This window comes from Empidonax traillii, unplaced genomic scaffold (assembly GCF_003031625.1).
Source record: "Empidonax traillii isolate 1590-97213 ecotype Southwest subspecies unplaced genomic scaffold, ASM303162v1 scaffold869:size279042, whole genome shotgun sequence".
NCBI classification, from domain to species: domain Eukaryota; kingdom Metazoa; phylum Chordata; class Aves; order Passeriformes; family Tyrannidae; genus Empidonax; species Empidonax traillii.
The window spans coordinates 4,146-4,804 of record NW_020956062.1 but is presented as its reverse complement, the minus strand read 5'-3'; positions in this window follow the sequence as shown (position 1 = coordinate 4,804).

The following is a 659-nucleotide window of genomic DNA, read 5'->3' as shown; positions in this document are numbered from 1 at the left end:
CCTTTTGGCTCTGATCATTTTCTTGTTCTGTTTTCAATGAAATCAATAAAAAAAGAAAAAAAAAAAGTGCTTTAAAAGGAGTTTGGCTTTTTTTTTTTTTTGTTTGGTCTCCTGGGGAAAGATGGACCAGGGTAGGGGTGGCACCTCCATGGGTTTGAAAATTAAGAAAGCACAAGAAAAAAAAAAAAATTCCTGCAAAGAAAAGCAGCCTGACTGTGTTTGCTTCTTATTCTGGAGAGTTTTGGGGTGGTTTTCTAAATTTAGAAAGTTAAAAAGAAATAATTTTTTTATAAAGTTTAGAATCCTTTGGTCTTAAAGTTTGGGAGCCTGGATTCCAGTCGCTGGGTGGGCAGTGCTGTGCTGAGCTTGGCACAGGTTTTGGGGGGCCCCAAGATGCCTCTTCATCCCCTGCCAAGGGGAAATGAAATGAAATTAAATCAAAAATACCAGGGAAAGGGGTGAGGGGGAGAATTTACCTGTGAGCAATTCCTGGGGACGTCTCCCATCGTAGGAAGAGGAGCTGGGGATGGAGCACAAGGCTCTGCTGGGTTTGGGGGTGCTGTGGGTGCAGGTCCTGGTTGGAAAGGCCGTAAATTCCATATCCTGGAAGTGATATAACTTCCCTAAATTTTTCATTAATGGCAGCCAGTGGCTGGGTT